The sequence below is a fragment of the Mustela lutreola genome, chromosome 8 (assembly GCF_030435805.1).
Source record: "Mustela lutreola isolate mMusLut2 chromosome 8, mMusLut2.pri, whole genome shotgun sequence".
Classification (NCBI taxonomy): Eukaryota; Metazoa; Chordata; class Mammalia; order Carnivora; family Mustelidae; genus Mustela; species Mustela lutreola.
The window spans coordinates 142,694,211-142,721,778 of NC_081297.1; the positions used below are offsets into that span (position 1 = coordinate 142,694,211).

Here is a 27,568-nt window from a genome sequence, read left to right on the forward strand (position 1 = left end):
GTCATGGAACACAGTTACATTGTCAGACATGCTCTTTTTGTCTGCTTCTAAAATAGCCAGAGTGTTTTCTTTTCTTTTCTTTCTTTTTTTTTTTTTTTAAAGATTTTATTTATTTGACAGAGAGAGATCACAAGTAGGCAGAGAGGCAGGCAGAGAGAGAAAGGGGGAAGCAGGCTCTCCGCAGAGCAGAGAGCCCGATGCGGGGCTCGATCCCAGGACTCTGGGATTATTATGACCTGAGCCGAAGGCAGAGGCTTTAACCCACTGAGCCATACAGGCGCCCCGCCAGAGTGTTTTCTTAAGATGTTTATTGTTTATTGTCTACCCCCCCACCACACCCCGCTACAAGGGTAGGAATCTTGGTTTTGTTCATGGTTATATCTCTACTTCCAGGAACATATAGTAAACACTCAATAAATGTTCAAATCGGTTGGATTTATACAAACTGAACATCAGTTGAGTTTGGGATGCCTGTGGGAGGCTAGGTAGAGATGTACAGGTGATTGTAGGATGTGTAAGTCTGTCTCTCAGGAGGGCAAAGGACCAAGCTCTATGTATTCCCTTCCTCCTCTCCATCGCGGATGGTCAGCACATGGTCCCCAGGGTGTAGGAGTTCTCTGTCTTCCAGTGTCCCAGCGAACAGGGACAAGCTGTCACGGTCGGATTCCTGTAGCGTCCTCAGGTCAACCCGCTGCTTCCTCCGCGGACTCTGGAGGGGGACTGGCGGCTCCTTTAGCCACTAGGTGGCGCCGCAGGACAGCTTTCGTGCACAGCGCGCCTCCGGGATCCTAGTTGGGATTTCGGGGTAGGAGTGTGGGGTCGGGGCACCCTTTGGCCTCAACTGGCTCTTTGCAGCCAGCACCGTGTGGCCACGACCTCTTGCCGCCTCTATCTTGGGACCTTCCAAGACCGGGCTAGACTAACCCCTCCTGGTCCTGCTGAGGTCGAGCAAACAGGCTGGGCTGGGCGGGGGCGGGGCTGGAGGGGGAGGAGGAGGAGGAGCCCCCGCCCTGAAAAGGGGTGTGAACGGCAACAGGTGGGCACTCACTGTGGGGAAGGCTCCAGGGACCCTAGCCAGTCCCTTAACAGAGCTTCATTTTCCTCATCTGCCAAATTGGGTTTAGCTCCCTAATCTGGTGAAAGTGAGGAGCTGGTAAAATTAATACTGGTAAAGCATCCAGAACAGGGACTGGACGGTAAGCCCCCAGCGACTATTTGGGATGAGGTGCACGCCCATTCTGGGCAGGAAGGATGCGCCCAGGAGACTGCCCACTTACCCCATCTCTGCCTCCTTCTTGGAACTGGCTTCACCTCACCAGGTCTCAGGGGGACCAGAGACTCAGGGCGGCACGGTGTTCTGCAAGGTCACACAGCATTTCAAGAGCAGGGGCAGGACTAGAACCCAGGTCTCCCAGTCCTGAGCAAGAGTGTGTAAGTACATATGAGTGTGGGGGGTGTGGGCTCATGCAAGTGTGCAAGTGTGTGTGTGTTGTGTCAGGGAGTGGGAAGGGGGGGCACCGGGCACCCTGTGCTTTGCTTTTGCTTCTCTCTCTCCATCTTTCTTCTGTCTCTGTGTGTCTCTGTCTCCTTGTCCTTGTCTCTGGCTCTTGTCCTTCCCTCTGTTCCTCCGTCCTCCCTTCTCTGTCCCTGAATCCTCTCTCTTTCCATCTCTCCCATGGTCACCCCCCAGCCCCCAAGCTCCTGGCCTCTCTCCACCTTCAAATTGAAAACCCAAATTGGAATTTCCAATTGCCTTTTCTGAGTGGTGATTGCTAGTCTCCGCGCGTCCAGCCCTCCCTTGTCTGTGCCCACGGCCCTGAGTTATTGCTGAGTCCCCTCGCTCTCGCCTCCGCCTCTGACTCCTGCCCTCTGTGGCTTTGAAGTGTGTTTACCTGAGAGCTCCAGAAAGAATCCATTTCTGCCCTGTTGGTTCTCAGCTGTTGTGTATGCATGGGGGGTGGCGTTGGGGGGATCCTTTCAGGCTCTGGGCTCCCCTGTCCCTCTAGGGGTCTCTTGGGCTTTCTTTTCTAAAAGGTAATGGTTTGTGTGTCATGTTTCGTTCCCTCCTGACCACGCTGTCACCAGGCAGTCACTCCTCAGTTTTCCCAGATCAAGGACAGAGCTGGGGGAGAGAGAGCATCCTCAGGGGTCCCAGGCTGACACAGACACTCTAGGTTCCACAGACTGGGCTCACATGTCTGTGTGCCCACAAGCAAGTCACCTTCCTCCTCTGGGCCTGTTTTCCTCCTCTGTGAACTGGGCTTCGAGAAGTATTGTCCGGCCTTCCTCCCAAGGATGAGGACGGGGCTGGGCCAGAGCTTCCTGATTCTCGGGTCCTGAGGTCTGGGGGCAGCTTGGATTCTGGAGCTGGGCTGTGCAGGTTCAAATTCTGGCTTTCCCCCTCACTAGCTGTGTGACCTTGGGTAAGTCACACGACCTCTCTCTGCTTCGGTTTCTTCATCTGTGAGTCAAATATAGTAATAGCCCCTCCCTCCTGCAGAGGCTTACCATAAGGATTGAGTGCAAAGAGCTTAGAAAGGAAAACTGAGCACAGAGTAATTGCCGTATGTTTGTAAACAAGTGATGGCCATAGGTGTCTGCAGTGTGCCTGGGGACCCGTGCCCGCATCCGTGTGTGTGACCTATGCAGGCATGTAGCCACAGGACCTCTGTGCTCTTGCGATCAGCGCATGGGAAGTTTGGGGCTACTGAGATAGGGCTCAGGAGCCTGGAATTGGCAGGCGTGCCTTCCGAATCAGCCTTGGGCACTTCTCAGCATGTGGCCTGGGGAGGCTATGTCACCTCTCTGAGCTTTGTGGGATTTTGGGGTATGGGTGGTGCCTCCCTCCAGGTCTGTTGGAGGGTGCAGGGAGAGGCTGGGTGGAAAGCTCAGCACGGGGCAGGACACTCGATCATGTGTTCACCCAACAAACATCTGCTGAGCCTACACCCTGGCATTGGGCAGGGAGGTGGTTCCAGGGGAAGGAGGGGCGGGGCGATGCTCTCTCCCATTACACACTTAGCACATGCCCCTTGAGGGTCTCTGTGTATGACCCCAGGGTTTTCAGGGTTCCAAGCAGTTGCCCAGATGCAGGAGCCGAGGCAGAGGTAGAGTGGATTCTTTTTGATGATTGAGAAGATGAAATTGTTGGCATGACCGATTTTGAGAACTTAGTAGGTACACAGGAAGAAGCTGCTGGAAATCCTCCATGGAGATCCAAAATCCAATGGCGAGAGTCTGGGTGGGGGTCAGAGTTCAGGTCTGTTTCATATTAGGCTTGATCCTGACCCACCAAACACAGCTCTGCCACTAAGTTGCTATGTGACCTTGGCACATCCTTCCCCACTTGGATCTCAGTCCCTCTGGGGCAAGGTAGGAAGGGGCCCCCAGCCCTGTCAGGTCCCTAAGGCCACTGAGACGTGAGGAAGTTACAGGAAGAGGAAGGGTGAGCTTGGAAGACTCAGGGGAAGACTTGAGTGGTCCTCAGAAAGCCATTGCCTCTTCCCCGGCCAGGGGGGATCTCCCTAGCAGTAGCAGGGTCCGATGGTGAGGAGGTCCCAGATGCAGAGTGGATGGATCCCAGACTCTGGGGCGTTGGCCTCACTGTGAGACCTTGAATAAGTCCCTTCTCTGCTGGGCGGAGTGGTGGAAACAGGCCCCAGGAGAGCAGAGCGTCAGGGCAGGGCTGGGCAGGGGGGTTGGTTTTGGGCTCCCAAGGAGAAGGGCAGGGTTCTGTCCCTTCAAGCCTCAGCTTTTTAATTCCAATTACAACTCCATTAAAATGCAAATTTACAACGGAAGCTGGATGGGTAGCCCTGTTGTCATGACAACTGGAGTCTGGGGGTGGGGAGAGGGGAACCGATCTCCATCGCCAGATCCTTCCTGACCGAGCTGGGGGCCCCCTGCTCACCCTGTCAACTCAGCATCTCACCCACAGCTTGGCGGTGGCGTCTGTTACCTTGAGGCTTGGTCTTCAGGGAAGAGGAGCTGGGTAACTGCACAAATCATTTTCCCTTCTTGGCCTCAGTTTCCTCATCGGTGGACTGGGTATAACATTATAGGCTTCTCTTTCTGGGCCATCCTGGGGACTCTGTAAGTTACTGTGTAGGAGGGGTGCCTGGTTGGCTTGGTGGGTCAGGCGTCTGCCTTCGGCTCAGGTCATGATCCCTGTTCGGGGGTCTGCATCAGGCTCCCTGTTCAGCGGGGAACCTGGTTCTCCTTTCTCTGCCATTCCCCCTGCTTGTGCACTCTCGTGCTGTCTCTGGCAAATAAATAAATAAATAAACTCTTTTTGAAAAAGTTAGTGTGTAGGACATCAGGGAAGAGGGAGCTGCAGAGGTCCTTGATGAAGGGACCAGACCCTTCCTGGTGTTGCTCACGATGTGTCCTACCCTGGAGTTCTAGCATCTGCCCTATCCGGGCTCAAGGAGCATAAAGATGGCCTGGGAGTGGCCTTGAAGTGCCCTGTAGGCTCGGTTCTTAGGGCTGATGCTTCCCTGATGCTAATTCTGTCATCATATGACTTGATGCTCTTCCTTTCATGCTAGAATGATATGGACACCTAAAAACCGAGGAGTGTGCGTGGATCTTTCTGTCCTGATTGATTCTGAAAATAATAGACGTTAAAGAAGGAAAGGGAAAAGAGAGTTGATAAAAGAAGTGGGAAGGGATGACTATACAGAGAAAGAAGTGATTTCTCTTTTTGCCTCTGCCGCTAAGAAGCTCGGACTGAAATGTAGGATTACTGTGTTGCTGCGATAAATGCTACCGGTTACATCATTGTCTTACATCACTATATTATTCAACGGTCATAAACGTTCGTTTTAACTTTCCAATACATTTAGCTCCCTTGTGTTCCCTAAATTATGTCTGATCTCTTATTTTACTTTTTAAGAAATCCTCTTTAGAAAGAGCTGGGAATTATAAATTATAAATGAACAATGATGACAGAAAGAATGAGCGTGGATTGTTCTGGGCGAACCTTTCAGTCCTGAAACCTCTGGGTCATTGTGGCCTTGTGCTAAGTGCCAGGAGGGGAAGAGTGGGGGCTGGAGGGCGTGGCTGTGAAGGGCTGATGATTGATTCTGAGTTCTTCACAGCAGGCTGGGGATAGCCCAATCCCAGCAAGAACAGGGGTGGGGCTGAATGGGACGGTCTTGGAGACACCTGTTATTGAACAAGATGGGAAATCAGTTTCCAGAAGAGGCCAGAGAATGTGCATTAATTCCCTCACTGCTCAAGACAGGCTCCTGCTCTGTGTTTACACCATCTCTCCTCCCTCTACCGCAACTTCCTTTGCTATTAGGTGGGGCAGAACGCAGTGTCCACTGATGGAATGTTGATGGGGGGAGGATGCCACTCTGGGCCTGGTCTGTCTCTTGAAAGCTCACCCTGTAATCTCCAGCTCCTTTTTCTTGCTACCATGACCCGGGTGCAATGTACGGCGGATGGCAGGCCACCATGCAGTTGGACGATGGCACATATAAGCGATAAACTCTTGTTCTGATGAAGCTCTGAGATGTTGGGATCTATTTGTCATGGCAGCATGGTTTATGGTACCCTGACGGAAACACCTCCCAGTTCCCCTCCTGAGAGTCCCCCAGGACATCCCAGGAGGATGGGCTGGGGCTCTGGGATGACCTGGGACATCCCTTGTTGATGTAGGAAGGATGTTGGGGTTCGGAGCCAATGACCACAAAAGAATTCCCGAGACGTCTTTGATGCAAAAAGGTGGTTTTATAAAAGCCTGGGGACAGGACCCGTGGGCGAAAAGAGCTGCACTGAGGTCATGAGGAGCGGCCCATTATATACTCTCAAGTTGGGAGGAGGTTAGAGATAGTGGACGTCTCTAAGGAATTTTGGAAGCAAGGTTTCCAGGACCTTGAGGGGCGAGCTGTTGTTAGGAAAAGGTCATTTATTACCATCTAATGAAACCTCAGTCATGAGACCCTTCAGACGTAGATTAGTGGATGTTAGGCTTGGGGGATGATTGCCGACATGTATCTTGGGGAGCAGAGACAAAGGAATTTTCCGAAGGAATTTTTACATGTTAAAGTAGACTTATAGGATCCTGGAGGTCAGGGTAGGATCGCCTTCTGCTCTTAGTAAAGTTTTAACATTGAGGCAGCTGAGTTCCTAGAGGAAGGTCACTCTGCCTGTTTCAAGGACTTATCAGTGAGTGGGATGTAATGTAGTTAGGAAATCTAATTTTTCTTTTGCCTTTTTCCCCACATCATTGTGAACCCCAGTCCCCTGAGCGTTCAGGCTTAAAGACTGCAGAGGACCATGGAGCCTGGGTCTTGGATCCTCTACTTCCCCGGCCAGGATCTTGAGGCCTATGGGTGTATTAAGTGTCCAGCCAGGCTCCTCCTCAACCAGAAAGGAGGAAACCTGAGGGTCCCAAAATGGCTTGGGGGGTGCATAGAGAGGAATGGGGGTCAGAGACTGGGGCTTTCATCACGCTCCCACATGTCCTTGCTGGCAGTCTACAGTCAGCTTCCTTTGAGCTTCCTTTGCCAACCCAGAGAAAGCATGGAAAGGTCTGGATGTGTTCACTGCACACTGGTGGAGTTGAGGGTGCAGGGGACAGGGGCTGGGCAGGTGTGGGGACTTCTATGGACCTCAGAGTCCCTAACTGGGTATGTCCTAAGAGGCCACATCTAGTTGAAGAGCCCTGGACCAAGTCAGGAGGCAGCCAGAGGGGATCCCAGGATGTCAGAGGGAGAAGTAAAGTTAGAAATTGCCCTCAAGAGGGGCCAGCTCCTTCCTTCACATCCCATAGTTCCATCCCTACTGTTAAGTAGTCTGGTGGGAAGATGGGCCAACAGTGCCTCTTGTGTTGGTGTGATGAGAGCCGGCAGGCAGGTCGGGGAGGAGGGGAGGGAGGAGGAAGTCTGTGGGAGGACTTCGGTCTCCCAGGGCAGGACTGGCTGCATATTTGTAGAGCCCGGGGTGAAATAAAAATGAGGGGCCCCTTGTTCAGAAGTTATTAAGACAGTGAAGGCTGAGCATTAAACCGAGGATGCAGCCTTTCAGGGGATGTGTATGTGGGGGGGACCCTGTGTGACTGCAGCGGTCACACCCCACTGCTGCTGTCCTGCCCCAGGGCATGGAGAGCCTTGAGTGTCTGCTTGGCTACACATCCCCACCACACCCCAGTTAATATGGCAGTGGCCAGCACAGTCTGTGGGCCCACGCGATCTGCTTCAGAGCCGGCTGGGACCAGGGGCTGGAGACTCACCCTGCTTGTGCCTCAGTTTCCTCATCTGCAAAATGGAAAGGATAATAGCAATAATAGATAATAACTCACCTTCAGGGGTTGTTGTGAGGATTCTGTGGGCTGATGCAACTGTTATCTGGTGGTGGCTATTTAAATTATTGTCCCCTCCCCTGCCCCTCCATGCTGCTTTTCTCTGCAGTGCTTAGAGAGAGAGAGCATGAGTGGGGAGTGGGGGCAGTAGAGGTAGGGGCAGACCCCTCAGCTAGCAACTGAGCCCTATGAAGGACTCAATCCCAGGATCCCAGAACCCTGGCATCATGACCAGGGCTGAAGGCAGATGCCCAGACCTACTGAGCAGGCAGGCATCCCTTACGTCTTATTCTTGTTTGCTGTCTGTCTTCTCAATCACAGTATAGGGACTGCAGACCTTCTCTATGTCTTGTTCTCACTATAGCTGCAGAACCTCCAATGGTTTCTGGCACATAGTAGATGCATGACAGATGTTTGTTGAATGAACGAATGAATGAATGAATGAATGAATGAATTTCAAGCCATTTGTCTAGACAAAAAAATTGTTGACCCCCTGTGAGGTGCCAGGGATCTTCAGGGAATTCAGCCTGAGTGAGGTTCGAGGCACAAAGCAGGGGAACAGGGGGCAGGGTGTGTGAGGGGGGTAGAGCCTGGAGGGGCACGTCGGGAAGCAGTTGCAAGGTGGCCACAGACACCAGGACCGGAAGAGGGGCAGAAAGGCTTGGTTGGGAGGTTGGTTGTGTGGCTGTAACCATCACAGGGAGCTCACTCTCTAGTGGGAAGCCTGTTCCCTGGCAGGATAGCCCTCAGATTCGGGAAGTTCTCTCTGAAGCTGAGGTGAAGGCTACCCCTGGCGCCCACAGTGTCTGCCAGCTTCCGTGCTCAAGTTCATGTCCCTGGAATTGCCCTGAGGGGAGGCACCACTTGGTCTGAGGACAGTGCACCTTGGCAGCCTTGCTCCAAGAGGGAGTCCTAGAGTGGCCCTGGCTCAACCCAGCCAGAAACTGGGGAGCCATTCTCCCCTTTTTCTTCACCCCACATGGGAGGAGTCATTTGTCCCGTAGATTGATTGATTGATTGATTGATTGATTTAAAGATATTATTTATTTATTTGACAGAGAGAGATAGCCAGAGAGGGAAACAAGCATGGGGCGGGGTGGGGGGGAGTTGGAGAGGGAGAAGCAGGCTCTGTGCTGAGCAGGAAGCCAGCCGCTGAGATCATGACCTGAGCCAAGGCAGACTCCCAAAGATTGAGCTACCCAGGCACCCTATCCTGTAGATTTGAATTTCTTTTTTTTTTTTAAAGATTTTACTTATTTATCAAAGAGAGAGAGGGGGAGAGAGTGAGCACAGGCAGACAGAATGGCAGGCAGAGGCAGAGGGAGAAGCAGGCTCTCTGCTGAGCAAGGAGCCCGATGTGGGACTCGATCCCAGGACGCTGGGATCATGACCTGAGCCGAAGGCAGCTGCTTAACCAACTGAGCCACCCAGGCGTCCCTAGATTTGAATTTCTAAATCACCCTCCAGGGGTACCTGGGTGGCTCAGTTGGTTAAGCACCTGGGATGGAGCCCCGCATTGGGTTCCCGCCTCAGACTAGAGTCTGCTTCCCTCTACCTCTCCCCCCTGGTTGTGCACACTCTCTCACTTGCTATACCTCAAGTAAATAAATAAAATCTTAAAAAAAAAATTTGCACTCCAGATTCTCCCATCTCTCCACCCCAGGACCATGCTCCCAGCTCAGATTACCAGCCCCTCCCAACACCACCTCCTCTCTGCCACCAGGCTTGCCTCCTTGAGATATCTCCTTGGGGCAGGAGTTGCTGGGAGGCGCATTTGGGGAGCAGACCCAAATAGAACAGACCCAAATAGAGGGACCAGGTGTTGGTCCACATGGCCTTTGCAGCACCTGCTGCCTCATCTGCCTGCCTTTGAGTTGGTAACACCCCTTCTGCCCCATACAAAGTAGTGGTGCTTGGAGCCCCATGGCTTCTGTACAGACAGTCCTGGAGGGGGGGTGGGCTATGCTGTGACCCCACCATAGGTCTGCTCCCAGGATCACTCCTTCTGCCTCAGACCTCCCTCTCTCCCTCTCTCTCTGACAAATAAATAAAATCTTTTAAAAAAAGGGCATGACTCTGGAGCTAGCTGCCAGGATTCAAGTCCTGGCTCCCCCACCTATGGGCTATATGACCTTGGACAAATTACTTAAACTCTCTGTGCCTTAGTTTCCTTATCATATTGTTGTACTTAATGATAACGCCAATCCTGTAGGTTATTGTGAGGGTTAAATGAACACATTCTGAGTGCTTGATGAATGTAGTTATCATGTTTTTGGTGCCCATGGCATTTACAGAGCAGTTTTCCAGTTAACATCTGGTCCTCACACTTGATCCGTGACACAGGTGTCAGACCCATTTGAGAAATGTGGAAAATGAAATACCCACCAACTCAGTGCAGTAGAGAGGCTGGGACTTGGGGGTCAGAACTGGCTGTGAGTTCAAGCCTGGTCCTTTCCTATGTGTCTTGAAGGGGAGTGCCCTCCCCTTTTTTTTTTTAAAGATTTTATTTATTTATTTGACAGAGAGAGATCACAAGTAGGCAGAGAGGCAGGCAGGGAGAGAGAGAGATGAGGAAGCAGGCTCCCTGCCGAGCAGAGAGCCCGATGTGGGACTCGATCCCAGGACCCCGAGATCATGACCCGAGCCGAAGGCAGCGGCCCAACCCACTGAGCCACCCAGGTGCCCACCTTTTTGATTTGTTTCCTGATCTTTAGAATCAGGGTTATAAGCCTTAGTTTGCAGGATTTTGAGAACCTACCACTTTCTAGCTGCGGGACCTTTAGCAGGTTACTTGCCTCTCAGTGCTTCAGTCTCCCCATCAGGAAAATGGGTCTAAAGCTTTTGGAAAAGTTAAATGAGTTAATATGTGGAAGTGCTTAGAATAGCGCCTAGCACATAATAAAGATTCTGTGTTTGCTACGATTATTATGATTATTATTCATTGAGGGAATCTGCACATGAGTACAAGATTTCCTAAGCATTTCCAGGAGGTTTATCCTGGAGTGTCAGCATCTTGGATTAGACACCCCATGGGATTCCTTGTCAGAGATGTGTGTGTGTGTGTGTGTGTGTGTGTGTGTGTGTGTGTTAGAGACCCCTGTGGGAATTGGGCTTGTAGGCAGGTACTTCAAGCCAAGAAGCTAGGAAGACCACTGTTGAGTCCTGGTTATGGCTTTTACCTACCTTGTGGCCTTGGGCAAGTTACTTCCTCTCCTTTGAGCCCTTGCTTCCTCTTTTGCAAAAAAAAAAAAAAAAAAAAAAAAAAGCAGATGGTAAAACTGTGAGGTTAAAGTTAAGTCAGATAAAGTGTCTGACAAAACCCTCAAAAAGTGATCACAGTAATTATGGTGGTCCAATGCATTGCATGGCAATCTACAACCAATTCCTTGTCTATGTGGATGAGGACTGACTTTTAAAATTCCAGGACGGGGCTTTCCCCTCTGTACCTTGGTCCCTCCTCCAGCTGCCTCCCGGACCTCTGCTTAGCACCCTGCTTGTCCCAAAGCCCAAGTCTGGTGGAGGGATTCCATGCAGGGGAAGTAGGAGGTACACTCCGTTTCAAAGGAAAATGGGACCATGGCTTCTCCTTCTTCCTTCTCCAAAACAGGAAAGGAAATCCTCTCTCCCTCTTGGGAACTACTGAGCATTTCCTCAGACTCCAGCTCAAAGCTCCTCAGAGACCCAAATGAATTAAAGATGTAATTAAATTAGGAATCGTTCATTATTCGAAGGCTGGGAGCCTCTGGCAGGTGGAGTGGTGGAGAAAGGGAGGTGGGGCCATCTTTCTGCCAGGGCCCAAAGATTCTCTCCTGAGGGATGTGTGTGGCCAAGCTGGGGCCTGGAGGCCTGGGTGAGAGAGCTAGCCTCTTCCCTGCATGTTCCCACTCAGAAGGAGCTCCCCACAGTCTCAGGCAACCTCAGGATGCCCATGATATCTTCAGACAACCTAGCACAGATCCCTCCCCACATTGTCTCATTTTGCAGCCTCAATTTTCTCATCTGTGCAATGAGGCAAATGGGAAGGGAAGATGGCATTAAATTGTCTTTAAGGTTGCCTTAGGTAGTAAGTTTCTACTTAAGAAATTGGAGACCCCTCCCTTTGAACACACTCCCTATGACACACTCCTTGCTCATAGATTAACTGAAGCATTGGAGGGCAGGTGTGTGCCAGGGAACTAGGCTCCTGAGCCCGGCATGTGATGGGGAAAGAGAGGGTTAGAGCTCTTCTACATTCCCAGAGGAAAACAAAGATTTTGAAATTGTCAGAAATGTGATGAAGCTGTGAGGAGTCCATGAAACAGCTACGTACCCTGGGAAACGAGTCACGGCTGTTTGTTCTGACAGTGTGAAAACTCACAGCCTTTTCACCAAGATGGGTCATAAAAACACAGGAAAACTAGAAGTGCTTTGGTTCAACTCTGCTGAGATGTTACTCCCAGCCTGCCCCATTTCCGCCCTCTGGCCTGGATTTGTTTGTGCGTGTCAACACTTGCCCAGCTTTGCAGACATCTCACTCCGCTTTGGTTCCTCGATTTGTCAGCCATCTTCACTCCCAGTGTTCTTGGTCACTGCGGTTATTTGAGAATGACGTCAAAGAAGAAATTGTGCGCGCTCTCTCTCTGAAAACCTCTGGCTAGGGCCACCTCTATTACAGTCCCTCTTCTTAGTCTCCTTCTTCCCTATCCTATCCCCCACCCCCTCCCCCTCCAACCCTACTGGACTGCTGGGAGAGGACTGGGTAGGAGCCTACACTCTCCAGTCTGGGGAGAGGCGATGGGAGGTTCAGCACCGCGGACAGCGACACAGGATCTGCTTAGTAGGAGGTGACTTGACTCTTCAGGCTTCAGGGCTGGGCGGCCTCTAATGCTACTGACTCAGGAGGTGGGGTGCAGGGAGCCTGGTTTGGGAGCTGATGTTGTCACAGTTGCTCTCTCCAGGGCCAGAGGTTATTTTTCCAATGGAACTCTCTCCTTTGTTCCCAAGACTCTTGACTATCCCATTCCCCATCTTCCCCCAGCACAAACACCCAGTTCCATTTCTTCCTTGCTCAGCAGGCCTTGGCTGTGTTCTGTCTCCCTCCCAGCCTCACGCTCTCATCTCCAGTCCCCTGCCTGCCCCTGGGCACTCAGCCCCACCACCCTAGGCCCTCACCCCTGGCTACTGGGGGAGTTCCTTGCCTGGCAGTCCCAGGAAGATCTGCTGTGGCTTATCTACTTATCTGCTGTGTCACCTTGGGCAAGTGTTCCCACCGATCCCACCTAACCTCCTGGCTTCAGAAAGGGGGCGTTGAGACCATGTCATTTCTGAGCTTGGAGCCAAACCCCATGGTCAGCTCTCGGCAGCCACTGCCCTGGTGGAGAGAGCTGAGGCAAGGGCAGGATGTGTGCGGAGTGCTGCAGGAGGACACAGACAGGGCCCAGTGGGCTGGACAGAGGGAGAGACAGGGTCTCCAAGGGTGTTTGTGTGTGTGCTGGGGAGGGGAGGCGAGGGTGGAGGGAGAATGCAGAGGAGCTGCTGGACTAGAACAGAAGAACCCCTTAGCCTGTATATTTAGCTCATCGAGGTATATAAACAGAAACCTGGAGCGGACTCAATGCTCCCCCCCAAGCGTGAGTCATCAGTGCTGCTGCAGCTAAACTTAGGCTCCAATCACAGGCTCCCTCCCCTCTCCCCTCTCCCCCTTCCCCTCCCCTCTCCCCCTCCCCCTCCCCCTCTTCTCTCCCCACTCCCCTCTCCCTCCCCTTCCTCACAGCATCCCCTTACTGCCTCCTTATCTCCTAGTCTCTTCTCCCCACCTCTCCCCTCCCACCTTTCTCCCTAAATCTCTGCTCCTGGATGCTTTCAACTCCATCCCTCCCTGATCTGCCCTTCCCCTTGCATGCTCTCTCTCTTTTCCTTGACCCCCCCCCCATTTTTAGTCTTCCCTTTTTCTTTTTCCTCTCTCTCATACTTCAATATGTCTTTCCCTCTTGCTGAATGCATTTGGGAAAGGGTATTTTTGCTCTTGCATTTGTCTTTGTTTGAACCGAGTAATAATAACATGCATGTGTCTGTGTGTACTTGAGAGGGGGTGTGCATGTGTCTGTGTGAATTTGTGTCTTGGTGAGAGGGTGTATTTAGCAAAAATTATATCTGTTTGGGTGTACGTGTGAGGGTGTCTGTGGTGTTTGTGAGTCTGTGTGAATGTGTCAGTGTGTGTGTGTGTTAGTGCACACATGGGAGTGTGAGAATTGTGTATCAGTGTCTCTGTGTGTTTCTTCCCTTTTGAGGGAAGGGCAGCTGTGTCCCAGAAGTAAATGCTGGGGGTTAAGCAGTGGAGAACCCCTCCCCCAGTTTCCTCTGGGGGTTTGTGGTGCTGGAGGATCTCTGGCCCTTACAGACTGAGAGCGAGGCAGCCTCAGGCTGTAAGCTATCCATGGACCCAGGCTTAGCTTTGGGGCCCTGCCACTTTCTGCTGTGTGACCTTGGGCCAGTCTCTTGGCCTCTCTGTGTCTTGCTTCTGTGTCTGCCAGAGGAATGTGATGAGCCTGCTTACCTCTCCAGGCTGGGGGCAGGTAGCAAGAGCATTCATGGGTGTAGAGGTGCAGAAGGACGATGGGGAGGACAGGCTGGTCCCTGGGATACCCAAGGCCTCTGTGGTAGGTGTATGCTTTTCTGCCTCAGAGAGGCTCATGCTGCCTCTCCAGACATTCAGGCAGAACTGGAGGCTGGATGCCCCCACTGGAAGTGTCCCCCCATTTTAATCAGTGGATGTCCACTCCCACCTTCGAGACACATCTTCAAAGCTGCTCTCTGCAGGAAACCTCCCCAGGTATCTGTCGAGGTGTGCATCTGCCTCCTCCTTGGGCCTCTCTAATACCCTCACCACGGTCCCTGTTCCTGGGTGTAGCAGGGGATTCCTGGAAAGGATTTACAAAAGGGAACAGTGCATGTACGTGAGCGTGTGTGCCATAGGGATGGTGTAGGAGAGGAAGGATGAGGGGCGGACAGCAGGGGTGCGCTAAGAGCTAAGAGCCCGGCTCTGCTCACCCAGAATGGAGAAGCGTCTGGGCCTCCAGCTGGGTTGCTTCGCTCAGACTTTGCTTTAGGGAGCAAGGAGTAGGCTGAGAAAGCTTCACTCCTTTGGCCCCAGGATGGGTGGGGACTGATGAACGTTGCCCCTCCCAGGGCAGTCTCTACCAGGCAGCCAGGGTGATCTGTCACCGCCTCAAATGACCCCATCATCCTCATTCCCCACCAACCTCCCTTGCTTTATTTTTCTCTATAGGTTGATCATCAACTGATGTCCTGTACAGTTTGTGTATTTACCTTCTGTATTTTCTGATTCACCTTCTCCTATATAAGCTCCATGCGGGCAAGGACTTCATTTTATTCACAGCTGTGCCCCCAGACACACGGTTGGGGCTCAGAAGGAACTGCTGAAGGGGCGCCTGGGTGGCTCAGTGGTCTGACTCTAGATTTTGGCTCAGGTCATGATCTCGGGGTGTGAGATGGAGCCCCGTGCCGAGCTCCTCACACTCAGAGCAGCATCTGCTTGGGATTCTCTCTCCCTCTGCCCATCCTCCAGCTCGCACACACATGCGGTCTCCACCAATAAATAAATAAATAAATAAATAAATAAATAAATAAAATATTTTTTTTAAAAAGGAGCTGTTAATAAAAAAAAAAAAGGAGCTGTTGAAAGAGATGCCCTGCCACACCCTCCTGTATGATAATCATTCATTCATTTATTCATTCGTTTGTTTGTCCTTTCCTTCACTCAGCAGACCTCTGGTACCTACACTATGCCCCCACTCTTTCCAGGGCTCCAAACTTGGCAAGGGCAGAGCAGAGAGACAGGCGATCAAGACTGGGCAGGGGCGTGGCGTGAGGGACCCCTGACTTGACCTGCTGTGATCCCAGAGGAGATGTCTCTGCTGGGCTGGAGGATGGGAGGCTTTCTAGGTGGAGACATTTGATTATGGCTCTACCCCACCTCCCCTCCCCCATCCCAAGACCACTGCCAAAGAGAGGACTGCTAAGGATTATTCTTTAAAACTCAGACTTGGCATTGGCACAGAGCAGGCCTCACGGCTGGAGAACTAGCTCCATGATTCTTAGCTCTGTGATCCTTCCTGGGGGTACGGGGTGTTTGGGAGGGAATTCCAGTTTCAACAAAGATCAAAATCTGAAAAGGACAGCAGCCCTGATGGTGGGATTTCCGGCAATCTGGGAGGCTGAGGGGCTGCTCACCTGCCTCTGGGCCCAGCCAGCGTGCTCCCTAAGATGGCCATCCTGAGCCACCAGGGGTCAGAAAGTTGCAGGGCAGGGGCCAAGGCCAACCTGGGCCAGCTTCTCCAGCCCCAGAGCCAGCTCACGCCCGCACAAACCCACACTCACCTCTCCTTGATGGTGACATTGAATGAAGGTGGCTCCCTGAGGCTGGGCTGCTGGGGTGCCAGCCTTTGTCCAGCCGAAGATAAAAGGAAGAGTTGCCTGTTCTATTATTCTTTGTCCAAGCAGCGGGAGCAGCTGAGAGAGAGGGTGTGAGCACGCGCACATGCGTGAGAGACACACACGCACAGAGCCTGAGGACAGGGATCCAGACAGACAGACAGGGAGTTGCAGAGAGGGGGAAGTGAGAGAGAGGAGTAGGATGGAGAAAGAAAGATGGAGAGAATCAGAGAAAGGAGAAGGGAGAGAAAGAGCCTGGGAGGAAGGGAGCGGCCTGGGCGAACTGAAGAAGGAGAAAGACACCACCGAGGCAGAGGGAAGAAAGCAACGGGCAGGGATGCGGACAGCTGACTGCGCTCCCTGCTTCCTGTCTCTTGCCCCTTGGGCTCCACCACCCCACTGTGCCTGAGCTCAGCTCCCTTCACTTCTCCTGTCCCCTGTTCTGTCTCACGCTTCCACACCTCCCTGATTTGCTGTCTCTGTGTGCCCAGTTCACCCCACCACAGCGCTTGCCTTTCCAAGCTGGTGAATTTTCTGGGAGCCAGGCTTGGGGAACCAGCAGATGCCACCATCCACCCGGGGCCCTTCCTCCTCCTTGGGGGTCCAAGTCCTGGTCCTCTGCCCCTCTGAAACATGCCTCAAACCCGTCTCCTCCCTCCTGTCAGCAATATGGCCCAGGCTAGTGCAGGCCTCATTTTGCAGACTGCAGTCAGCTCAACAAACCTGACCTTGCCACTCCCCGCCCACACTTCCCTCATTCGGACACTTGGCCTGGCCACATGGGACTTCCTCTGGTTCCCACAACAAGCCTTGCTCCTTCATGCCACCGGGCCTTTGCTCCTGCTGTCCCCCCTGCCTGGAATGACCTTCCTGCGATGCTTTGGCAGAAAAACTCTTACCTGCCCACCCCCACCCTCCTTCCAAGCCTTTGCACTGGTGTGTGAAGTCTTCTGCGACCCTCCCACACCAGAAACAATGGTTTCCTCTTCTACTTCACTTAACCTGGGTTGTCTAAACATGGCTGCTCCCCACTGGGCTGGGTTTTGTCATTGCTGTATATCCGACACCTTGCACATAGTACGTGGTCAGTAAAAGTCACTGAGCAATCACCCGGGGTGACTGAAGGCGTGCCGTGGCACCTCTCATGACCTCAAGTTCCTCATCAGTGGAATGGGCCTGGAAATGCCGGCTCAGAACCCGGGCACTCAAGAAATGCATTCAGCAAATATTGAGCACCTACAGGATCCCAGCTCATGCATGTGGATGTTGTGGGGCACCAAGGAGATGATGGGCCACCGGTCAAACACGAGTCAAATGTGACAGGGGCTTCTGGGGTCTCTGTCTGGGGTGGGGGCTTGGGCAGTTCCCTGCTGCAGGTCTTCTGTCTGACATTCGTGCTGGAATAAGCCCACTGCTCCGCCATCCCCACCCTGGCCGGCTGTAGACTGCTGGGGTATCAGCAGCCCTTCCCAGATGCACCCTGACTGGATGCTTCAAGCCCTATCCAGAAGTTTCTAGGGCATCAGAGGCCTTCTTTGGCTGAGAGTCAGGGACCTTTCATCCGCCAAGAACCTGAGGATCCTGCGATCTGTCCCTTTTCCCTGTCTCCAGCCTCCTTCCTGGGCAGACGGGCGAAGGATCTCGTGTCTCTGTCTCCGTCTCTCTCTCTCACACACTCGGACATGGGATCCTGCATCTGCCACTCATTAGCTGAGCGACCCTGGATAATTTACTTAATTTCTCGGGGGTTCTGTTTTTCCCATCTCTAAAATGAGCTTCGCGTTACCTCTCACCCAGAACTGTTGCCAGGGGTCAGTGGGCTAGTGGAGTAAGTAGGCACCTGTCTGTGGGGAGGGAGGCTCCCCCAGCTTCTTACCTGGGTAAGACACCATGACCTCCCCTTTCCTGCCTGGGCAGGCTTCCTAGGACCACAGCCACCCTGGGGGGAGGCTAATGTCCTTCTGGGTCTCTCTGGCTTTGACTTTGCTCTGGGCAGCTTGGTCTAGTTGGGGGATGCACTGGTTAGTCCCCAGGGCTGATCACCCACATCGGTTTGGATCTCGACATCCGCACTAGACACCCACTTGCACTAAACCTGTGTGCGTGTGTTGTTGACTTTTCAGGGGGCTGGCAGGGGGAGGGGAACCAGCCCTCCAGCCCTGCAAGCTGCTCACCCCAGAGTCTTCCAACTCTTTCTGTCTGTCCCCTCCCCCCAATGACCCCGCCTCCTCTATGTTGCAGTCCCTCCTCCTTTTTCCCTTCCCTCTCCCTTTCCCTCTGAACTTCCCTTATTCTCCCTCCCCCAATTCAGCTACCACTCCTCAGCTGGGCTCTTGGGCTCCTGGAACCCATCCTTCTGCATCCAAATTCCCTTCCTCTTTCACCCACAGTCGGTGTTTTTGGGACCTTTCAACACATAATTGTCCTCTGGTTCTGGCACAGGCCCAGCACCCAGTAGATGCTTAATAAAGGCTTTTGGAACGTTGAAGTTCATTTTCTTTCTTTCTTTCTTTCTTTTTAAAAGATTTTATTTATGTATTTGACAGACAGAGATCACAAGCAGGCAGAGAGGCAGGCAGAGAGAGAGGGGGAAGCAGGCTCCCTGCTGAGCAGAGAGCCCGATATGGGGCTCAATCCCAGGACACTGGGATCATGACCTGAGCCGAAGGCAGAGGCTTTAACCCACTGAGCCACCCAGGCGCCCCTGAAGTTCATTTTCTGCCATGGGTTTTCTCCCCACAGGGGCTGCTCCCAGGCCCGGTCCTTGGGTGTTTAGGTTGCTGCTGGGCATGGAGAGAAGTTCCTTCCCGTGGCCCAGGGGGAATGTGCTCTGAGTGGATATAAGGTGACTCACGGGAGGTTATCACCGGCTGGGTCCCTTTCTACTCTGAGAGGTTGGGCCACTCTGCCAGTGTGGAATCCTGGACACTTTCACTCTTAGAATTTTTGAAACTTAGAATTCAGAATTCAAGTTTGGAGCACAGATGCTGGAGCCAGATGCCCTCACTTCAAACCCCCATTCTGCCATTGAAAAGCTGTGTGATCCTGAGCAACTTACCCGACTTCTCTGTGCCAAACCCTCACCAATAAAAGAGGAGTGATGATTTACAAGATTGTGGAAAGGATTAAATGTGTTCATATTTGTCGAGGGCTTAAACCAGGGCCTGGCGCAGATAAATGCTTTGTGTTTGAGAAATAAATCAGTGTGGATTTCGAGGATATCGGCATCTTTGTTTCTGTGTATTTAAGATCTTTGCTCCTGGAAGGGACCTCATCTCATGTCCTGGAACAGGAATTCTTCTCCAGTTTTCTTACACCCCAGCTTGTTTATCTCCCTTCATAGATTCTTCCGACCCTTTTAGCCACTTCAATTGCTGGAAAGTTCTCCTGGAGACCGAAGGGAGCCTGAGCTGCTCTGGGAGTAGGGAGGGAGGCCCTGGTTGGTCTTTAGTCCCTGGGGGAGGGGACAGGGCACCTGGCCCAGCTGTTAGCTCAGGTGGGTGCTTGAAGGGACTCCAGGCTGTGGTCCACCTGCTGTCCTGGCAGGCTCCCGCTCCCAGGGCGAAGCAGGGGTAATGAGTGTGTGTGCTGCTGCAGTCTTCTGCAAATACCAGACACAGTATAAATAGCAATAATGAATAAATGAAGCTCCTGCCTCCAGTCGGGCCTCTGGGAGGGACTGTTGCAGCCTTGCCTCTGGCCGAGACCAGGAGTGGCAATGCGCTCCCCTCATCCCCACTTCTTCTATGACCTTTGGTCCGTCTGTAGCTTCCCTGCACCCAGCCCTATGCGTGTGGGCAAAAGAACCTAGGAATGGACAATGAAGGCGTCAAATATTGTGGGTGGACATAAAGCAGAACTTCTTGCCCGAGTGGAAGCTTAAGAGTGGCTGCAGGGTGTTGGGGGCTGTTAGTCCCTCCAGGACAGGGGAACGCACTAGAATCATGGAGGGAAGCAAATTTCTCCTTCAATTTGAAAGAGAACTCTGAATGATCGGGGTGCTCAGGGAACAAAGCGGCTGCCGGGGGAAGTGGGGAGCTCACTGTCACCCCAGGTAGGCAGGCAGGGGCTGCGTGGCCCCTTTGGAAGGTGGGAGCTGAAGAGACCCAGTCCTGGGAATTCACTGTCTGGCAGCTTCTCAAGGTCCTGCCCAGTCTTTTGCGCTTTATGAAAATGTTGCCAGAGGACAATGGAGAGAAAGTGAGCAATGTTTGTTAGCTTCTCCCTGACTTGCTGTCCAATTGCTGTCTGCTGTCACTCTCCCAGGCCTGGAGCTTTCCACTGGGCACTCAGTGGGTCAGGGCCTGGCGTGTCTGCCCCTGCCACCTTATTTCTTACCTCCGTGCCTTTGCTGTGTCCTTTCTTCCTCCTGGAAGCCATTTCTCCACCCACCACCTCTCCTCTTATCTCAGTCAAAGGAGCGTCCCAGGCTCCGTGTGAGCCTCGTGCCTTTAGGGCAGTTGTCCCTTGAAGACTCCCCATCTGAAGCCCACTCCATTCTGAAATAAGTCCGCCCCACAATGGACACCCTCTGGCCTGCTTACTCCATATTATGAGACACCTCCTAGCCTAGGTGTGCCTACAACACCTTTCGCTGTGGTCTGGTGTCAAAGGTTTGTCTCGTCTCCCTGGACAGATTAAAGGGTAGGAAGTGTTGAATATTTGCTGAGCACCTACTAGGTGCCAGGAATAGTGCCAAGCCCTTTATAGACTGTTCTCATTCTGCGAAGTGTGAACTTTTCTCTCCATTTCACAGATGAGGAAACTGAGGCTCAGACACTTGAAGGGGCTTCCTCAGTCAGGAAGCCACGAGCTGGGATCAAAGCTGAGTGCCCCTTCCTCCACAGCTCTGCCCATCTGCCAGGCCAAGTGGCCCTAGGGCAGGCCTCTGTATCGTCAGTATCAACCCCTGCCCAGCACCAGCCCCATGCAGGACCCCCTTACCCCCCAATTTTCCAAGGAGATGAGGTGGGAATGGAGAGAATGCTGAGTGTCTCTTATATGCTTCAGGCTCCTATGGCCCAGGCTGCCCAGGGGAGGTGGAGGAGCTATGGACATTTGAAGCTGGAGAAAAAAGCCTCTGTTCTACTTGGGAAACCTTTTGGAAGGCTTCCTGGAGGAGGTGACCTTTTAGCCAAGCCCTGAAGATTGGGAAGAAGCACGGATGCATATTAGGAGGAAGGAAGCTGCCTGGACAGATGAGCAGATTTGGAGTCCAGTCGCAGCCTGCTCCACCATTTACTAGCTGTGGCCTCAGCTGGGCAGCGCCTCTCTTGGGCAGTGGGGAACCCCCTTCCCCCAGTCTCACAGTACCTCAGTGAGAATCCAAAGTGCTACGTGGCCAAGGAGGGACACGAGGGTGGTCGGTCAGTAATGGGAGTGGTTCCTCTCCCTTTTTACGCATGACGCAGCCCACTCGATAGGACCCTCCCCCGGTCACGACCCTGAATGATAACGGGGTGGCCCCCAGGCTTGGGGCTTCCTGCCCTCTAGGGAGGAGTGGGGGCTCACCAGCCGCCGCCGTGAGTCTGTCTGTCGCCTCCACGCCTCCCCCCCCTCCAGCGTCCCGCGCCTGCAGCTTTCCCCGAAGACATTTGGTGTCAGTATAAGGACGGCTTTGCCTCGCACGCGGCGCGGCTCGGTCTCGCCGCCGCCGCACGTCCCCGCACCGCCGGGCGCTCCGGCTCCTCCGCAGCCCCTGCCGCGCGCAGACCCCGCGCCTCGAGCCCGCGGCCGGAGGCGCCAGCAGAGCCGAACCCGGCGAGGGACCAGCCCCAACCCCGCGCCGCCGCCGCGCAGTCCTCCCGGCCACTTGCCGGCCGCTCGGTACCCGCAGCGCCCCCGCCCCCGGCCCCAGCTCCGGCCCCGGAGCGCCGCGCTCCCGCCAGCCCGCCGCCCGCCGCCCGCCGCCCGCCGCGCGCTCCAACTCCGGCGCGGTTCGCGGCTCGTCCGCGCCGCCGGCTCCTCGCTGCCCGCCCCAGCCTTGCCGACCCTCCGGCCGCCCGCCGTCTCCTCCCGCCATGGCCCGGGCCCCGGGGCCCGCCGCCCACCGCCCGCCGCCCCGCGCGCCCCAGGGGCTCAGCTGATCCTGAATTGGCGGGGGGTGGGGGTGCGGCTGGCGGGGCCGGGGGTCCCCTCGATTTCCGGCTTCGGGGGGCACGCGGCGTCCCCGCGGCTCTGACCCGGACGACCCCCTGCTGCCCTGCCAAGTCCATGCCAAGGTAGGTGGGGGTGGGGGGGAGGAAGGGAGGGCTCCGCTCCGAGGCCAGTTTCTTAGCGCGTCGGGTGCTTTCTTTACCGAGGCGTTTATTTGTTTATTTCTGGGGACCAGTCTCCCCGCCCCCCCACACGCGTGCCCATCGGGTTGGGCCCCCATCCCGTGCTTTTGGGCAGGTGCCTTGGGGGGGGGGGGGAAGGACGGGAAACTTTGACCGGTCCCTTCTCCAAGGCCACGAAAGTTCTCTCGGTGCCAATGCTGAAGCCGGCTGAGCCAGCGCTGCAGAAATTTATTCAACAAGTCGGGCTGCCGGCTGGGGGGGCCCAGTGTGTGTCTGTCTGTCCCGCGGCCCCTCCATTGCTGCGGCTTTGTGGCCAGCTGGACCAGCGCTGGTGTCAGTGTCCAGAGGGCTGAGCCGGGAGTACTTGCCCAGGGAGAGGAGCGGTAGGGGGATAGAATGGGGGAAGCCCAGGCAGCGGGAACTTTCCTGGAGGCCGAGGTGGTAGTGGGCCCCCTCCTGGGCCAGCCCCTCCGGGGGGTACTCAAGGCTTGGCTGCATGAAGCCAGGCCAGGGGCTGGAGCTGGGACTCTGGGGGGTAAAAGGAATCCTCAGCAGGTTGGGACTGGTTATATAATGAGTGTTTATGATGATTTGGTTTTAATTGTCTCCTAGGTGGTGTGTGGGGGGGATGTGGAGGGCAAAAGGCCTTGGCAGACGGTGGGAAGGCCTGGGGGGGGGCATGGTGCTGGGGGAGGGGGGCTTTTTGGATGGGTTCAGGCGGAGGTAGCAGTCAGTCTATCTGCTTGTGTCTTTCTCCTTTCTGGGGTCCTGGGGGCTCTGAGCTGGGGATGAGACTGGCATGTGGGAAGACCCCCGAGCTACACTGTGGCCGTGCGAGTCTGTGTTCTGGGTCCAGCTGTGTGTGTGTGTGAGAGAGAGAGAGAGAGAGAAAGAGAGAGACAGAAAGCTTGCTTGCGTCTGTGCCCGTATGGTGTGATGGGGTCTGACACGCCATGTCAGGAACCCCTGAGGACGGGAGGGCTCAGGTTGGCCTGAGCCGGGAACCCGTCCATCCTTCTGTCTCACGCCCTGAGGATTCACTCAGCAGATCCCCGCACCACCCAGGAACTGGGGTGCTGGGCCCATCGGGATGTGGGTCCATGGGCTGGGCCCATGGGAAAGGGTCTGGCCGAGCAGTAGGGGCCTGCTTCCTGAGGCTGCGAACCTCAGGCCCTGCCCACACTGTCAGGTTGCCTCTTGGATCAGTATTTCCCCTCGGCCCCACCGACTGGCTTTGGAAACTCTTGTCCACCCTTCAGGGTAAACTTTTTGTTCAGACTGCAGGACCTGGGCTGGGCTGGAGACAGGGTGGGGAGTCTAGCTACCTCCCTGTCCCCTTCCCGCCTCCACCATTAGGGCTGAGCCAGAGGGAGGGGACGCCAGTGGGTGACAGGGTAGGGCGACACAGAGTGGGGACCAATTCTGAGGCTGCAGTCGGGGGAGGAAGAGGAAGAGGGAGGAGCACATCCTGGGGCTTGATGCTGAGCCTGTCTGGCACCAGATTCTCAAGCTCCAGGCACACACGCCCCAGAGGGCCTGGGCACCACACCGAGACCCTGCACTCTCTTCCTGGCCGCTCACAGCAGCCCCGCCTGCCCCCGGCACCCTGAGGGGCAGCCCTGGGGAGGGGCTACAGGCTTGGCAGAAGGCTCCTCCCCGTCCCTCCCCCAACCCCCATTCCAGGTGCTTCTGAGAGGGCATCTTCTAGGCCCACCAGAGGGCACCAAGCAGCATTTCCCGAGTCCCTGAGCCTTGACTCCCCTTGACCTTGGGTGGGGAGGTGGGGACGGAGGTGGCCATGAAAACGGCTTCTCTCTCACCCTCTGTCACCAGCTCCAGACAGACTCCTCCGGAGAGCCCACAGCCAAGCTGGGAGCAGTTTGGGCGATGGCTGGGATTCTAGCTCCTCTGTGCCCCGACCCAGAGCCACAAGGAGCACAGGGCATCGCCACCTGTGACTCTCCCAGTTCCCCTTCCTCATGCCACCCCGGCCCCACTGCCGTCTCCACCACCCACACCCCATGTGGGACTCCCCTAGGCTTCAGCCCTCCCAGGAAAGGCGGCTTCTGGACGCCTCTCGGTTCTCCCCCACCTTGGAAGAGCTCCCGCCCCCAGGCAGCTTCTGAGTTCTTTCCAAGGTAACAAAGCAGGCTCTCGTGGGGCTCCCGGATTCCTGTCTGTCTCCCTCTCCTCCAGCTTGTTCTCTGAGTTCCCCAGCTCCCAGCTCAGGGTGCTCTAACACTATGTCTAGAAAGATGGGATGCCAGGCTGGGTGGGGGGACAGGATCTGCTCTTGCCTCGTGCCCTCAACCCCTGTGCCCACAGTGGAGGGAGCTATGGGTGTACAGGTGGCCTGTCTGTGCTCCATGCTCCACGCTCTGTGGCTCTCTGGAGCTGTGCGTGTGTGGGTCTGTGGGTCTGCAGGCACATGGGGCTGAGGATCTATAGGTCTGTGGGCGTAGGTGTCTGTGGATCTGTGGACGTGTGGATATTGCGATCCATGGGCCAGTAGGTCCGTGGGCCCGTGGATCCTGATATCCAGGAAGATGTAGGCTGAGTCGCTCCCCCTCATGACTGCCAGCCTGGGGAAGGAAGAAAACACATCTGATTTCCTTTTCTCTCTTTTATATTTACTAAGCACCTACTATGTGCCAAGCTCTATTCTGGTTACTGGGGGACACAGCGGTGAACAAAAAGGAGCAGACCAGTTCTGCCCTGTTGGGGCTTCTGTGCCCCTGAGAGGGGGCCTGGGGCTCCCCCCTGCCGGGGGCTGTGTGGGCATCCGGCTACAAGGCCTTGTTTTCTCCTGTGCCCTTGCCAGGGCGAACGGAGCTCCGTTGGGTATGTGGGCAGTGCAGATTGTGGAGGGCTTAAAAGCACCAGGTGTTTGGATGTCCTTGAACAAGTGTGAGGGGTTTGGGGGCTCACTGAGCAGGAGAGGATGAGAGGGAAGTGGTTTCTTCAGGATGGAGCCACAGTCTTTCAGGGCTGGAGCTTTCAGGGCACAGACCCAGTCCTGTCTTCATCTCAGGGGCCCTGCCTCTGCCGGTTCCCCCTCTTCCTGGACTCTGGCCACGGTGGTCTCACGGATCATGCATTTTGAGAGCAGTGTCAGCCTTTTTTCTATCCTTCTTACTGACTGCTGGCCCTGATGAGCAGTGAGGGGCCCAGGCAGTTCTCTGCTGGTCCAGGGACTTACGCCTTCTCCCTGGACCACTCAGCTCTTGTCCCCAGGTGGGAAAGACATGAGCACGTTCACGGTCATGGGCATGGCCCAGGGAGGGAGGGCACTTAGCCTCACAGGGGGACTCAGCTTCTTAAAGGATTTTTGTGAGGCTTAGACGTGTCTCTGCAGTGCCCAGCACGGGGCCTGGTACAGCGAATGGAAGCTGTTTCTCTATCATGAAGGTACTTTCCTGTTCTTTCCCCCTGTCTGCTATCCCTTTGGTGAGGTAGCGAAGGGGTCCCATTCTGCATTTTATACAAGAGGACATGAAGCTTGGGGAGACTGCATGTTGCGGTGAGTACGGGCTGGGACCCGAACCTGGGCCCCGAGGCTCCCAATCCAGTGCTCTCCCTTCCGTGCACAACTTTTCTCCCTCTAGGGACCGCATCCACTCTCATTTTTTAGCTGAAGTAAGACCGAGGGCCCTCATTACTGCAGAATGAGCAAAAAATGATCACCAGCGTCGCCTGCTGGGAAATGTTCAAACACACTGATGGAGATTCAGTTACAGTCTTGCTGGCTGGCACTAGTCGTGAGGCTGAAAGCTGGCAAACAGCGACAATGTCTAGTGACAGGCATGTGGACAGGTACCGGGGCGCAGGTGGGTGGGCTGCAGTGTCCTGTCCACCGCCTGATGGCCCTTCATATGGTAGCATGGATCAAAGCCTTCCAGAGCCGACCCGTAGCTCTTTGACCAAGCAGCCCTTGACCCTGGAAAGATCCCTTAACCTCCCTGGGCCTCAGTTTCCTTACCTGTAAAGTGGAGAGAGCAAAAACACTTTTGTCGTTGGATTGTAACGAGGTGCCTGGCCCACAAGAAGCGCTCCCCTATTAATGTTGGCTGTCACTCTTGGTAGCCATCGCGGGAAGGGGTTCTGATTCCCTTCATTGAACGCTGCAAACCTGCAGGGCTGGCTGTTCGTTTGGGTGACAGAACCAAGATGCCTGCGGTGTATGCAGACCTGGCTGGGCAGACCAGAGCAAGCTTTGCCTCAGGTCATGCATCTGGGGCCATACTTGAGCCACTCATCTTTAGGTTAGGATGCAGTTTCTCTGAAGAGGATCTGAGGGCACTAGTGGACCACATGCACCCTAGATGCTGCAGTCTGACTGAGTTGCCAGCCAGGTGCTGGGGCTCCCAGGCTGCTTCAAGAGACGGCCCCACTGCAGAATTAGGCACATGACCTCCTGCTCTACTCTGGGTTATTTGGTGCCATTCGGGTCCTATCCTTGCAGGGGAACATAGGCAAACTTGAGTATGACTGGGGACAGGTCCCAAAGAGTAGATGAGCTGGAAATATCACGCTGGGAGGGGTTGAGGGATCTGGCAACAAGAGGCCTGGGGCAGACGAGGCTCTGGGGCGGGCGGGCTGTCATCATGCATCTGCAGGGCTGTCGTGCGGAAGAGGGAGCAGACAGAGGGTTCCAGGGGTTCTGGGATGCTGGCTGGAGGATTCTGGGAGGGACGTGTCCCCCAGCCTCACAAAGACTTTCCTGCAGGCTGCCAGATGCAGGCTCTGCCTTGGCATTGTGTGTTTGTGAGTGTGTGTCTATGCGAATCTGACGAGAATGTGAAGGGTGTGTTTGGGTTTGTGTGAGCAGACGCTGTGTGTGTGTGTGTGTGTGTGTGTGTGTGTGCTTGCGTATGTGCGTGTGTGTGCGTCCATGCCCGGCTGTTTACATCTGTGAGTGTGTGAGTGTGTTTGTGGAGGTGGATGTGTGCGTGAGCATGAGTATGCGTGTGAGTGCACGATCTCTGGGCTGACGAGCACATGGTGACCCACTATGCCCCTTTGGGGACCCCGTTCTTTTCAGAGACTCCCCGGGAGTCGAAAACCAGGCACTGTGTCTCTGGGTCTCCAAAGTGGTGGGATTCTGGAATTCCACAGCCAATGGCGCTCACGGGCGTGGGGGACGGTCACAGGCCCACTGTGCATTGGCCTGGTGTCTGGTGGTGCGGCGGGGGGCTGGTGGGTATCACCGCACTCCATCCTCCCGGCAGCCCTGCCACAGCGCAGTCGTCACCCTCCCTTTATAGTCAGAGTCGCCGTGGGCCACTGCTGGGCTGCGTGGGGCGCCGGGGGTAGTGGTGCAGAGCTGGGACGGCACCCCAGGGCTTGGCTTGCAGCCTGGGCTCTGAAATGCCACATTATGGAAGTCCGAGGTTATTGTAGCTAATATGTCGGGCCTCTAAAGTTCTGGGTGATTCTAAGATGCTCTGATTCTGAGATACTTAGATTCTAGTATTCTCGGAACGAATTTGTTGCTTATTCTCCTAGCTGTGACATTAGTTGATATGTGGTTGTTGGTAAAGGAGTAAGC

At 54.7% G+C, this 27,568-nt stretch overlaps 1 protein-coding gene across 1 annotated transcript in view; it reads left to right on the forward strand.

Moving 5' to 3' along the window:
- Positions 1-21,811: 21,811 nt before the first annotated feature.
- CACNA1I (calcium voltage-gated channel subunit alpha1 I) overlaps positions 21,812-27,568 on the forward strand; it is a 114,391-nt gene continuing 108,634 nt past the window's right edge. Inside the window, exon 1 of the mRNA XM_059187032.1 lies at positions 21,812-21,963. The gene's annotated coding sequence lies outside the window, so the exon portion shown is untranslated. The remainder of the gene's footprint in view (positions 21,964-27,568) is intronic.